Raw genomic sequence first — 12,255 nt, forward strand, 5'->3', positions numbered from 1 at the left:
GATGTTTACATTTCAGGGGGTGGGACTCAGGTTTGAACTGCAGGCCTCCCACTCATTAGGCAAGTGCTCTACCACCTGAGCCTTATTGTTGAGATAGGGTCTCGCTTTATGCCTGGGTTCAGTACCTTCCGGGAGCTGGTCTCACCAGGCCCCGCCTCTTAAAGGTCCCACTGCCCCTTAACATCTCCACACTAGGAACCAAGCCCTCAACAGTGATCCCTTGGGGGATGCACAGAAACGACACCCACACACATAGACCTCCTCCTGGTGTCACCTTCACAGGTCCTCCCCAGAGAGCCTGGAACAAATGAAAACCACTCTAAGAAGGTCACTGGCCTCCTCCTGCGAGGACTGTGTCTCTCTTGGAGCCCCAGAGAAACAGGACTGGCAGGATGGATCTGTGTAAAAGATAGACTTACTGTAAGGAACCGGCTCCCACCTGCTGGAGGGGACCCAGCCTCGGGGCAGGCTGAATGGTTCTACTCAGCCCATCAGCTGATTAGATGGGGCCCACCAACCCTGAGAGCAATCTGCTTTGCTCGAGTCCATACTTAAATATTCCCCCCAAACACCCCTAAGTCACATCCAGAATACCTGATCAGATCTCTAAACATCTCCCCCTAACTGGGACAGTGTGTGTCCCTGGCCCAGCTATCTCAATCCTATAGAAACTGATTGAGAATTGGACCTGAGGCCAGGGTCAGGATGGGCCAGGGTGAGGGTGCTGGCAACATTCAGAAGACAAATGTTTGAGAAGGGGTTGAGATTAAAGACAGTGTGCATGGGAGGTGTCAATTAGGGACCTGCCATTTCTACCTGGACGGGCACAATAGCCTCAGCCTGGTGTCTGCCTTCTCTGGCCTCTTCCATCCATCTGCCTCCTCACTGTGATCCTGTGGGTAACATCACAGTGTCCCTGCTTGACACTGGAGCCCTTCCTGTCCCCCCACCCCCCTGCTTCCTGACCTTCCCTCCCTAGTCCTCAGGTAGGCAGGGAGGGACCTGGTTCCATTTACTGCCACCCCCCAGAAGAGTCCTCCCCACTTTACAGCCGAGCCAGCCCTAAATTGAATCTCATCCTCATGATGATGCTGACTCTGTCCCTTCTGAGCCCCAGGGTCCAGAGAGATGTTAGTGGACTTGACCCACGGGCACTGAGCTGACTTCATTCCACAATCGATGGCCACATGGTCCTCTAGCATGGACGTGAGCAGGACCTGTGATTTGCACTGACCTTTCAGAAGCCTGCATGGCGGACGTCATGCCACAATTAGGCCACATGGGGAGGATGGGGAAATAGCAGTCTCTGCCACAATCAGGCTACGTTCTAGAAGATTCCAGCTCAGCAGATGCTGGGTATGGCTTGCTCTTGCTGGCCTGGAAGAAGGCAGGGGCCACAACCTCATAGCTAGGACCAGAGAGCGGCCAGCTAGAAAAGGGGGTCCCCAGTCCTACAGCCTCAGGGAGGTGGGTGGTCTTGATGGATGGTGGAGCCTGGATGGACGTGGATCCCTTCCCATGAGTCTTGGAAGAGACTCAACCCCAGTGTCGGGGGTGTCAGAGGTCCCCCGAGCAGAGAGCCCAGCTTAGCTGTACCTGACTCCAGCCCCTAAACTGTCACCTACAAAATGTGCGGTGTTGACAGCCAGCATGTGGGCTCTGTGACCTATCTGTCCAGCCTCCAAGGTGAGCCTTGTCCCCACCCTGCCGGCAGGCACCAAGACTTGCTGCACTTTGTCACAGGAGGACCCTGGTGACAGAGGAGCAGGGAATGAATTACAGCCAGGCTCCAGGCTCCCAGATGTGCAGATGTGCAGGGATGTCAGCAGCTGCCCACGGTCCCTTCACAGGGGCCCATGGCCCCTGTGCAGCCGGGTCACAGGCCTGTGCTGCGATTGTGGCCTGGCTGTTCCTGTCACCGCCCAGGCTGCATGCCGGCACGTCATCCAAGGCCGCTGAGGGCTGGGACACTCTGTCTTGAAGTCACCCACCCCGTGCAGGAGCAGGGATGTGTGGGACGTGTGACTGCTTATGTACACGTCGCGAGCAATATCTCTTCTCCTGCGTGGTTTTCCATATGGGTCCCTAAGGATAGCTGGGCGAAAACAAATCAAGTCTCCACCCGGCATTTCTTCCCTGCTGTCTGATGATTCAGAGGCAAGCCCTGACTCTTACATGCAAAATGGCTGCAGATGTTCAAGTGGGATTTTGCACGGGGTCACCCAGCACCCCACATGCTCAGGCGGGATGTGAGCCCATTTAATGGATGGGGATGCTGAGCTCAGACAGACGTGGGGGCTTAGGAAAAGCGCTGGGGAGAAGGTGGGAAAATTTGAGCCCTGTGATCTGCAGATGCTGGGAAAACAGTCTAGCCATTCCTCAAATGGGAAAATTAAAATGGCCAGCCAATCCGACGATTCCACTTGAAGGAGTATACCTCAAAGAGTTAAAAGATAGGGTGTGAAGGGATGCTTGCACACCTGTGTTCGTAACACTGTGATTCACAGTGGCCAAGAGGTGGAAGCAAACCAAGTGTCCACTGATGGATGAATAGATACACACACCACAGTCTGGCTGCAGAGTGGAATATTACTGAGCCATGAAAAGGAAGGCAGTTCTGTCACCTGCAACAATGTTGATGATTCTTGAGAACATGGTGCTTAGTGAAATGAGCAGACACTCACAGGGGGTCCCTAGAGGCCACAGGGGGTCAGAACCACAGAGAAAAGAAGTAGGATGTTAGTGCCAGGAGCTGGGCAGGGGAGGGAGTTAGTGTTGAATGGGGGCAGAACTTCAGTGTGGAGAGATGGAAGGTTCTGGAGATGGACAGAGGGGATGCTGCACATTGAGTCATGGTTAAAATGGCTGTGACTTTCTTCTATCTGTTCCTCCCCTCTTTCCTGCCTTCCCTCTCTTGTCTCCAGCAGCCACCTTTGGCTTCCAACAATGAAACCTGGACTGACCCGCATCCCTATAAGACTAAATCTAGTACATGTGTTTTTGCCACATCTTAAAAACTTTTACTTTAAAAAATTAATTGTTTTTTGCAGTACTGGGGTTTGACTCAGGGCCTTACACTTGCTAGGCTGGTGGTCTAGCCTAGCAAGTGAGCCCCTCCCCCAGCCCTATTGCTTTTAGTTCACTTTTTAGATAGGGTCTCCACTTGACTTTGCGCAAGCTGGCCTCCAACAGCGAGTCTCCTGCCTCTGCCTTTCAAGTAGCTGGAATTACAGGTGTGCACCACCATAAAAGATTTTTAGAAAATTTAAATGAGAAAAGTGAGAGGCCCGGGTCTCAGCCACAGCCTCACCACCTGGGCTCCCGTTCTCTGCAGCATGGACACAGTTGGTCGTATTGTTGAATTTCATGGCATGATGACAGGGGGGCAGGGACAACAGAGCACCCCCCAGAGAGAAGGAGGACTCTGGAGGGGAGGCCAGGGCAGGCTTCTGGGGAACCCAGGCACCCAGGCGAGAATCACACAGTCCCCAGCTTGGGCCACTCATACCTCTGCAGGACCCTGGACCATTGTATCTTGCAACAGCTGGCGTCCACATCTGTCACATATACGCAGGGCCTTTCCCACCCCTTCCAGTCTGTGCTCCGTTGCACAAGACCACGGTAAATAATCCACATTTAGATCGTTCTTGGCAGAGAACGCAGAAGCGACGTGGCCCAGGGCATGTAGCTGGGAGGGGACGAAGCTCAGGGAAGACCCTGTGACTCTGGATGGTATCCTTGGAGGCATAAAGTAAGTGTTATGCAAATTGTATCTCAATAAAGCTGCTTTCTCCTCCCTCTCTTTTAAAGACATCTGCCAGTCATCAGGTTCGAGGCCTGCCCTAAATCCATGAGCATTTCCTCTCAACATTCCTAAGTTCCATCCATCCATGAAACCTGGTCTCCAAGGAAGGTCACATGCCAGGTGTGGTGGCGCACGCCTGTAATCCCAGCACTCCGCAGACTGAGACAGGAGGATCTTGAGTTCCAGGCCTGCCTAGGCTACACTGTGAGACCCTCTCTCAAAAATAAAACTGAAACTAAAGGGCTGAGTTGGTGACTCAAGTGGTAGAGCATCTGCCTAGCAAGTGCCAGGCCCTGGGTTCAAACTCCAGTACCTCCTCCAGTTATAATAATGTTGATTAACTGTGGGTCCCCATGGGCAAGAGCGGGTGGGAATGGCAGCTGCTGAAGCCCTGAATGACTCAGGCTCCCAGCTCCAAGGGAAGCCCTGAAGACCCCACCCCAGTGAGTGAAGGGCAGCCCACCTGCTGTGAGAAGGGGACACAGAGGGCTTCCCAGAGTAGATGTGGCTGGGGCAGAACTGGAAGAAGCCTCCAGCCTCCAGCTCTTCCTCTTCTTGTGCTCACTCTCAAGAAAGAGGCCAGTGTCCCCCTGGGCACTGGGGACATTTAGGACTGAGTTATCCTCTGGGCCAGGCATCCTGGGCCTTGAAGGTCACTGAGCAGAACTCCTGGTCTTCACCCACTCCATGCTGGGAGCTCCCCAGTCGTGATGTGCACAGATGTCCCCAGACATGACCCTGGGTCCCCTGGGGTCACCCTGCTGGGAGCCCCTGAACCTAGTGACCCGGAGACGAGAGCCACCTGTCCCTCCCCCCGCCACCTCCACACTCGCACACACACGTGAGCACCTCCACCCAGGGCCTGAGTAAGGAAAGATTATAGAACTAGCAACCAGGGCTTCTGGAATTTTCCTCTCTACCACGTGGGACTGGACATGGAAGTGTGTGCATCCTCACAGAGGCCCTGGCAGAGGGGACAGGGGCCCAGCCACCCAGCCCGAGCCTCACAGACAGCCAGGGCCTGCAGTGTAGCTCAGGGAGACTCTGGGTTCAATCCCCAGCAAAACCCCCCAAAAAAATAAAAAAGAAAGAAAAGAGAAAACGAGGTACAAGCCAAGGATGCTGGAACCAGCTCAGCTGCCACCCCAGAGCCCAAAGTCCTTTTGTCTACCCCAGACCACTCGCCCTTGACCCTGGGGACCACAACACCTACAGCTTTTCTCCCTCCCTCTCTCTCCCTCTCTCACTCTCTCTCTCTCTCTCTCTCTCTCTCTCTCTCTCTCTCTCTCTCCTCTCCTCTCCTTCTTTTTTGAGACAAAATCTTACTTTGTAGCCCAGGCTGGCCTCAAACTCAAAATCCTCCTGTCTCAGCCTCCCATGTACTGGAACTACAGGTGTACATCATCACACCTGGTCATAGCACCTGCTTCTGGCAGATGGACCTGGCGCATTTCTTATTGAGTCTTGCCTTTGGATGGCTACAAATATCACTTTCCAGTGGCATTGGATGGTCAGCACCACTGCTGTTGATGGATGCCATTCCAAACACTGTGCTTGGGTCCCCATGTACAGACAGGGACTCTTGATTCAAAGAACGTGTGGGCTGCTCATCCAGGGAAGGCAGCAGAGCCAGGACTAAACCTCAGGTGCACACCTGAACCTGAAAGACTTAACTTCCCAACACCTTGGAGCAGATGCTGGCTGTCTTCTAGAACCTTCTAGAAGTTTCTAGAGAGTTCTTCCTTCCATCTCATACTGCAGTCAAAATAAGCACCCTCTTTTCTAATCAGGAGCAAAAGTACAGGGAATAACATAACAGGCCCCTTTGCCCTTGGTTTCCATGATTTCAGTTATCTGCAGTCAACTGTGGTCTGGAAATATTAAGTGGAAAATTCCAGAAATAAACAATTCATGAGTTTTCAATTGTGTGCTGTTCTGTGTTAGTATAATGACACCTCACCCTCTCCTGCTGCACTGTGCCAGAATGTGAATCATACCTTTGTCCAGTGTATCCATGCTGTATATGCTACCCTCCCATTAATTACTCAGTAACTATATTGGTTATCAGGTCTACTCAAGGTATCACAACTCCTTGTGTTCAGTTAACCTTTATTTTACTTAATAGTGGACTCAAAGCACAAGATAATGATGCTGGAGATCTTATTACACACAGTATGCTATTATAATTGTTCTACTTTATTTTAGTTATTAATGTCTCACTAATTTATACATTAAACTTTATCATAGTTACGTGTGCATAGGAAAAAAACCAGGGTTTGGCACTCTCTGTGGGTTAGGCATCCACTGGGGGTCTTGGAACATATTGCCAGTGGATAAAGGGGAGAAAATTCTAACAAAATAACAGTGTCAGAACTATGGCACATGTTGGTAGGAGGCCCTGGGGAGCCACTGGGGTGTGAGAATGTTGTCTGCCTTCATATGGGTGAGGGGGTACAGTGGGCACACTTTGAAAATGGATGGAGTTAAACATCAGCCACCTGTACCCTTTTATATGTATATATTTTGGGGGGGGCAGGGGTTGAGCCAGGCTTTCACTATGTAGTCCAGGCTGGCCTGGATCTTATGATCCTCCTGCCTCAGCCTCCCAAGTGCTCGGATTACAGGTGTGCACCACCATGCCTGGGAGTTTATTCAAAGAAAGAATGTGGGGAAAATAAAAGGTCCAGGAGTGACCATTTAATACTCAGAGCTGGCAGGGCCATGGGAGACTGGGTGAGCCCCACCCCCTCTATCTCTAATGCAACCTTTTTTAAGAGCGAAGTTGGGAGTTGGGTGGCCAGGGCAGGGTGTGCAGTTCAGTGGTGAGCGCTCTCCAGGTCCACATAAGGCCCTGGGTTCATCCCCAACACCACACACAAAAGAAAGAAAGAAGGAAGGAAGGAAAGAAAGAAAGAAAAATGTTGGGAGTTGGTTCAAGACCCCTATACTTTTTTTTTCTTTTTTTGACAGTACTGGGGTTTGAACTCAGGGCTTCACGCTTGCTAGGCAGGCACTTCGCCACTTGAGCCACTCCACCAGCCCTTTTTTGTGTTGGGTGTTTTCAAGCTAGGGTCTGGAGAACTATTTGCCCAGGCTGGCTTTGAACCACGATCCTCCTGATCTCTGCCTCCTGAGTAGCTGGGATTACAGGCATGAGCCACCAATGCCCGGCAAGACCCCTATACTTATTATCCCCATATTTAACTTAAGAATTCACATTAAGCTAGACATGGTGGTCCACTTCTTTAATCCCTCCAGCCTGGCCTCACAGCAAGACTGTGGCTCAAATATAAATAGATAAATAAATAAAATTTTAAAATAAAATAAGGAATAATTCATATGAGAGAGACAGGCAGACAAAAACTTCCATCTGAAAATCCATGGCACAGTTATTTAAGAAGGGGAAAGAACTGGGAAATGACCAATATTAGCCAGCTCATTGATAATATAAATGATGGCACACCTGTCAGGTTAGCCATAAAGTCACATTGCACTTAGGATCCTGGACAGGATCCTGGGACAAGAAACACTCATTTGTGACATCCAGAGGACACTCGGAGTTTAGTGGCTGCAGCAGGAGACAGGGTCCCCACCCCGGCCTCACAGGGCCCTGCACTAACTACCTTATTTCTGGGTGTTTCATGAAAACCTTCCATTAAGGAAAAAAGTCAACCCAGGGGCAGTTCTGCTTCCAGGGGACTCTGGGCCATGTCTGGGGACATCTGTGGCTGTCACAACTGGGGAGCTCCTGGCTTGGAGTGGGTAGAGGCCAGGGACACTGCTCAGCACCCTGTAGGGCCCAGGATGTCCACAGAGATTCCTGGCCCAATGTCAAGGGGGTGACCTTGGCCTAGAAGAAAACTCCCTCCCCAGCCACCCTGTACCTGTGGCTGGGACCCTGAGGCCTGCATTCCCCCAGTCAACTTGTACCTGGCCTGCCTCCAGGTGTCCCACTGCACCTCAGGTCCCTTTGGCCTCTGTTGCCAACCCCAGGGCCCAGGGCTGGGAAAGGCCCGTGTGAGGCCCCCAGCCTGGCCTGGGAGCAGCCACTCTTTGTGTAGGTGGAAAAACCCCTGTTGGTTTGTGGAAACAGCAAGTGTTTGTAAAAGAAGAGGGGTTGGACCATTGGTAGGGATCACAGGGGACCTCTAGGGCCAGAGGGAAGCAGCCTGGACCACGTGAGCCCGCCAGCCAGATCGGGTCAGGAAGTTAGGCGTGGGCTGGGCCTCTGGTGGCCTTTCCAGGGCCAACCCCCTGCAGACTGAGCCCCAAGGCCGGGGATCCACGGGACGCCAGGGTGGGCCAGCTGCCAGCTGCTCAGCCTTACCTGGAGCCCAACCTGGTGCAGCAGGCCCCTGGAGACGGGTCTCTGCTAGCATCCAGCCTGATTGCCCAGAAAGGGCCAGGCACAGGGTCACCACTTGTCTCCCTGGGAATCCCCACACCCTTCATGCACTGTGCACTGAGCAGTGGGGATAGATGTACACCCCAGCCCCAGAGTCCAGTCACACTGCTGCACCTCCTTTCCTGTTGACCTCAGCCCTGGGCGGCTGGTGTCAGAGCCCCTGCCCTCCAGCCCCCCTGTGAGTCCTTCCCGCCAAGGTTAAGTGCTTTGCCCCCAATTTTGCATTTTCCATCTCTTTCTCCACCCGGCACATGGCTCACATCAAAGTAAAACCCAGAGAGATGGAAAAGCACCCAAATATTCCATGCAAGAGCTCAGTTCCTGAGAATTTTGTTTTTCTTCTACTGGGGCATCTGATGTTGTGGACTTTGACCATGAGTTGGGGAACCTCATATCCTGAAGTGGAATAATACAAGTTCAAGAAGAAAACTTGACCCCTTCCACACATGCACACACGCATGCCTGCAAAAAAAAAAAAAAGAGCTTTTCTGAATGAATTGTTTATAAAGAGTAAAGTTGAGCCAGGTGGGGTGGCTCAGACCTATTATCCCAGGTACTTGAGAGGCAGAGATCGGGAGGATTACAGTTGAAGGCCAGCCTGGGCAAAATAGTTAACAAGACCCTATCTTAACCAATAAGCTGGGCATGATGAAGTATGCCTGTGATCCCATCTAGAAGGGAGGCATAGGTAGGAGGATCAGGATCTGAGGCTGGCCCAAAAAATGAAGCCAAAAGGGCTGGAGTATGCCTCAAGAGTCCTAAGTTCAAACCCCACTACTACAAAAAAAAAAAAAAAAAGGAATAAAGCTGTTTCTTCTCCAGTTATTCTGAAGGACACAGCTGTTTTGAATTTCTCACATGTTGGAGTTAGGGTCTCTGAATCCTGTGCAAGTAAAAATATATTTAATCACACCTCTCTCTCTCTCTCTTTCTCTCTCTCTCTCTCTCTCACTTTCTCTCTCACTTTCTCTCTCTCTCTCTCACTTTCTCTCTTTCTCTCTCTCTCTCTCTCACTTTCTCTCTCTCACTTTCTCTCTCTCTCTCACTTTCTCTCTCTCTTTCTCTCTCTCTCTCTCTCTCTCTCTCTCTCTCTCTCTCTCTCTCTCTCTCTCTCTCCAGGATATAGAGAGGCACTTCTGGGGAAACTAGTAAAGGTATGTATGTTTCATCTTCTCTCATGAACTTGGACTTTCTGATTTTTTAGAGAAAGGAAGAGACAAGCCATGGGGTATGTGTACATATGTGGGGGGGTTCTGTTGTGTTGTTTTGCTTTTGTGGAGCTGGGAATTGAACTCAGGGCCTTGTGCAGGTTAAGCAGACACTCACCACCTAGCTGCACCCCAGCCCAAGTCGTGGTATTTTATTTGCTCAGGGCACACAGGGAGATGTTATCCAGAAAGAAATCAGGGTTCAGAGCCAGGAGATCTGAGTTCAAATCCCAGGTCCCCCCACAGCAGCCCTGGCCTATTTGGGTGGAGACCTGCCATGTGAACATGATTGGGAATGCTGTTCTCCACTTTTGCAAGAATGTGGCAAAAATGAAACACGACTATCAGCACAAAAATGTCCAAGTGCACAGCATAACGTGCCAGGTATGTGAGTCAATTTCTGCTGCATTTGAGTTGAATCTGAAACTATATCTGGTTTGGTCATTTGTGTATTTGTAGGAATTTCTCAGTTTCGTGTGGATTGCCTAATGTGTGTGCAGGCTGCAGTCATTCTGACACTCCCGCCGTCCAATTTCTGTAAGGCCTGTAGTAGTTGCCTCCCCTTTCCACTTCCACTTTAGCTCTTTGCATTTTATCTTTTTTTTTTTTTTAAGAATCTGGCTAAAAGTCAGTGGGCTTCATGGATCTTTTCAAAGAATCAACTTTTGGTTTTATGAATTCCATGGTTTTTCTGTTCTCTGGTCTGTCTGCCTTCAAGCTAATCTTCACAGTTTCCTTCCTTCTGCTGACTTTGGGTTTCGATGGCTTCTCCTCTGGTTCCTGGTGGGTTAACGTTGGGGTGGGGATTCGAGATCTTTCCTCTTTCTTGCTGTACATGTTCTGGGTTCCCTCAGATCATGGCTTTCCCTGCACCTGGGATAGGTTGCGTTTTCGTTTTCCTTGTCTCAGGGGATTTCCTAGCTCCCCTCATGGAATCCTTGGTTGTCTAAGACCCGGCTGCTCTGTCCCCATGCTGGGTTTGGGGAAAAGGAGGGACTGGGTGGGAGATGGCACCTGTGGGGCTGGGGTGGTGGGTGAAGGCAGGGCTGGTTTGGGGTGAGGCGCTTTGCTCCAGATCCCTGCTTCATTCCTCGTCTCTTCACCTTTCTAAGCACCACCTGCAACCACAGTGCTTGTCACATAGGCCTATAAAGGACAGACACATAGGCCATGGGCCTCCTCATCTAGGGCTGGGGGGGTCTTGGCCAGCTGGGCTGGAGGCCACCAAAACAAACCACTGCACGCTGGGGGGACTGCAAATGGCAGGTGTTTACTCTTTCTCCCACCCCCAGTCCTGGAGGCCAGAAAGTCTGAGACCCGGGTCTGTGCAGGGTGCCAAGGGAGGGTCCTTCCTGCCTTACCCAGTGTCTGGGGTAGTTGAGACTCCTTGGTGTCCACTGGCTTGTGGCTACACTAATTCAGTCTTCACCCCCCTCAGCCCTACAAGGTCTCACTATGTCGCCCAAGCTGGACTGGGCTACACAGGGTCCTCCTACCTCTGCCTCCCAAGTGCTGGGATTGCAGGCATGTACCACCACACCCAACTCAAATCTTCTTTGCATAAGGATGCCCACATTGGCTAGGACAGTGTCCTCATGTTAACTGATTACATCTATAAAGACTCCACCTCCGTATGAGGTCATGCTCACAGGTACCAGGGTTAGGACTTGAATATACCTTTGGGAAGGGGGAAGCCACAGTTCAACTCAGAATACCACAGATCCTGACTCTGTGCCTTTTATGCCAGAAGTGCCAGCTCTGATCTGAGTTTGTGGGTACAGGGGCTACAACCACCCTGGCCCAGAGAAGCCAGAGGGAAAAGGGGGGCTCCACCTTACCCCCCTGCTCGGCTGTCTCGCACTGTGATTTTAAGGCCTTTTAGGGTTGCTCAGTCTCTCTCTGGACTCTTCCTGAGGAGCTTCTTTTGGTGGCCAATATGTGGCCTGGATCCCCAAAACACCCCCCGCCAGAGGCATCTTTGTGACCCCCAGGCTCCAGCAGCTATGGCTGCAGAGCCCCTGATAAGGTGCTGCTATGGGGTGAGGTAGAATTTCATCCAGAGCTCCCATCCTGCACTGTGAACAGAGCTTGGCCCACTTGCTTGCTTTCAGGCAGAGGGTGCCAACTACCTGCGCCTACAAGCAGCCGTGGCTACATAGTCATCTCAGGTTATTTGTTCAACTCCCTCTGGATTTCAGTTCTTAGGCTTCCCTTGGCCCTCAAGGGTGTTGGATCTCCAAGGGGACCGAGTGGGTGGAGCAAGGCTGAAAGCCTCAGTTATTGCAATAGGTCATAAATGTGTATATGTATATATAATGTGTGTGTACATTACGGCCCCATGCTTGCTAGGCAGGGGCTCTACCACTTGAGCCACTCCTCTGGCCCTTTTTTGTGTTGGGTATTTTCAAAATAGGAGCTTATGATCTGTTTACCCAGGCTGGCTTCGAACCATGATCCTCCTGATGTCTGCCTCCTGAGTACCTAGGATTACAGGCATGAGCCACTGGTGTCTGGCTAATTTGTTTTTGTTTTAATATTACAGGAAAATATGCTTTATTGATGGTGAGGCTTTTTGGTTTCCCCTTACATTTTGCTCCCAAGCTGAGGGCCTCATGGTCCTCCCCCTGGTCCTGGCCCCACACCCTGCTAGGTACAATGACAATGACAAAGACAGTAATCACTTTATACACAGCCAGTGGCAAGTGGTGCTATGTGCCCATGATGTCTCTCTGGTCCCTTCGGTGGCCTCTGTGAACAAAGAATAGATCTGCCCCAGTTTCCTGACCTGGAGACCAGAGTGTGGTTGCCCTAAGGGTGGATGGCAAGCATGGGATCCC

The 12,255-nt window shown here is 51.3% G+C and overlaps 1 protein-coding gene across 5 annotated transcripts in view; it reads left to right on the top strand.

Moving 5' to 3' along the window:
• Gng7 (G protein subunit gamma 7) overlaps positions 1 to 12,255 on the top strand; it is a 114,193-nt gene that overhangs the window by 75,778 nt on the left and 26,160 nt on the right. For 2 of the 5 annotated variants that reach the window (XM_074054325.1, XM_020170754.2), the window contains one exon: positions 9,330 to 9,364. The exons of 2 other annotated variants lie outside the window; for them this stretch is intronic. The gene's annotated coding sequence lies outside the window, so the exon portion shown is untranslated. Of the gene's footprint in view, positions 1 to 9,329; positions 9,365 to 9,664; positions 9,803 to 12,255 lie in introns of all 5 variants that reach the window. One more of the 5 variants, XM_074054324.1, reaches the window with a different exon arrangement.

Source organism: Castor canadensis, chromosome 14 (assembly GCF_047511655.1).
Source record: "Castor canadensis chromosome 14, mCasCan1.hap1v2, whole genome shotgun sequence".
Lineage (NCBI taxonomy): Eukaryota > Metazoa > Chordata > Mammalia > Rodentia > Castoridae > Castor > Castor canadensis.